Below are 2,368 nucleotides of genomic sequence, written 5' to 3'. Positions count from 1 at the left end.
GCTCTCACATACTATCCCTGCGTCGTGCTTCGCACGGAAAAAGGCGTCAATGACGTCGCACTACTCCTTGGACAGGGACCATTGGCGTATTACGCAGTATTTGGTTCCCGGAACCAGGTCGATCTCATGATGCACACCTCGGTCCGGAGGTAAGACCAAAGGCGGGTCTTTGGAGACGATGTCTTGTAATTGCTTTACCAACGAATAGTACGGATACCACGGATTCCGTAGGATCGACGATCCACTTCGTGTTTAGCACTCTCTTGGTGTCCTCCAAGACAGCTTCATCCAGAAGCGATGACGAGTTTATCTCCCCGTCTGGTCGTACAATGACCACTTCGGCCAAAATCGTCTGCCTTCAAGGCACTGCCGAACTCTTCAAGGGACATCTCGTCCAGCTCAAGAAGAGCATCTACTGCAGGCATAGCCTCGAGGCGGACGTCACCATCTTCCTCCCCCATTATACCGTTGACGATGGTGTATAAATATGCGCCATCGTCTACGGTAGACATACCCTGGATCAGGGTCGATACCTGGCGTCTTGTAGCCAGCATACGGCGTCGCCGTCGTCTCTGTACAGAGGTTCTATATCGCGGTGAGCCCCGCAGTCTTCGTCCAGTGGATAACGAGCCACTCCACGCGCATCTGAAGGGCCGTGCCCAAGATGCCTCGGGCTCTGTCCGACCACGCCATCAATGGCATGCAGCGACTGCTTTGCAAAGAGAATAGTGCTCAGTAGTTTACGTGCCACTCCACGCGCATCTGATGGGCCGTGCCCAAGATGCCTCGGACTCTGTCCGACCATATCACGCATGACATGCAGCGACTGCTTTGATACTCGAACAGCGCTCAGTGATTTACGTGCCACTTCACGTGCACCACGGGGACCTCGCCCTCGAGGCCTCGGCCCTTGGCCGACCATGTCACGCATGACATGCAGCGACTGCTTTGATAATCGATCAGCGCCCAGTGGTTTATGTGTCACTTCACGTGCATCACGGGGGCCTCGCCCTCGACGCCTCGGCCCTTGGCCGACCATGTCTTGCATGACATAGAGCAAGTGCTCCGAAACTTGAGCAGCGCTCAGTGGGTTACTTGCCACTCCACAATCAGTCCGCGAACCACGCTCGGGACTCCTGTCCAATACACCGTTGGTGTCTACCAACTCGGACAATCCAAAGTCTAGCACGTTGACCGTCTCCAGTGCTCTCGCCAATAGCGTTTCTGCCTTCTCGCAGAGGTGGTTTATGACTCACCAAAGCTCCGCCAGAAAATGCGCGCACAGCGCCCAAGATCTTCGACCTCCAGTCGATTTAAGGTTCATGGTGTTCCGGTCATGCCATACCAAGTGTAAGATCATATCTTGCATCCAAGTCTAAGACTAGACAGCGTTTTACGCTATCAAAGTCAAGAGACTTGACACCGAGGTCCACAGGGACCTTCGGCACTGTGACACATGTCCCCATCGCTAGGCGAATAGTGACGATGTCACACAACCGCGCTTTCAGCGCCTCAGCATACAGCTGACTTCCTTCCATCGTGGAGCGTCAAGCAAAATTGCCTGTCAGACCAAAATCGATAAGGATTTTACATGGCGTATCAAAGCCCTTCAAGGTCGCTTTTACGACCAGCAAGCCCCGCTTGCACACACATTCCGTGTTCAAGAGCACAGAGCTCTTCGTAGCTGGGCCCTGTTGACCTATGCCTCCCTGAGGCTCAACAGAGCTCAGTTCTTCCCCAGTTGGTCGCCCGCGCCTACTGAGTGGTGTCGTTTCCCCGCGACGAACCAGACTGGTAGGCGTTGGGGCGATGGTTCGAAGAACCTTGACGCGCCTTGCGCAGGAGACAACCGTTCCGCAGGTGACAGGTGTCTCCACAGAGAAAACACCGTCGTGTGTTTGCGTGCTGGCCGGCAGCTCGGAGCTCTGCTCCCTCGTCCTCAGCATAGCTGAGATCCATGGGCATAGGCCCGCTCGACGAGCTGTTGGAGTGTGCATTCCAACCAAGTCGTGCCGACTTGAAATTGAATTCGATTTTCAATGCTACATTCACCGCCTCTACGAACGAAGACGAATGCACACCGAAGACTTCCATTCTGGCCACGCCAGTGCGCAGGCCTTCCTTAAACACGGTCACTGTGACCGCCTCCGGAAGGGGATCTGCTGCCATCCCAATGAGTGTTCGCATCTCTTGAACAATGTCCACCAACTCCATTTTGCCCTGTCGGGCGGCAAGGAAACGCGATCGCAAGCGATATGCCTGATTAGGCGGCGAGAACACTCGTGAGAGCTGCAATTCAACTCCGCCCAGGAGGGTTACGCAGCTTCGACCGAAGTGCCGCACGTCAGTGCCCATTCTCGCGCGCGAC

This window comes from Plasmopara halstedii, assembly GCF_900000015.1.
Source record: "Plasmopara halstedii genome assembly, contig: Scaffold_816, whole genome shotgun sequence".
Lineage (NCBI taxonomy): Eukaryota > Oomycota > Peronosporomycetes > Peronosporales > Peronosporaceae > Plasmopara > Plasmopara halstedii.
The sequence above is the reverse complement of the archived record's forward strand: the minus strand, read 5'-3'. Positions refer to the sequence as shown.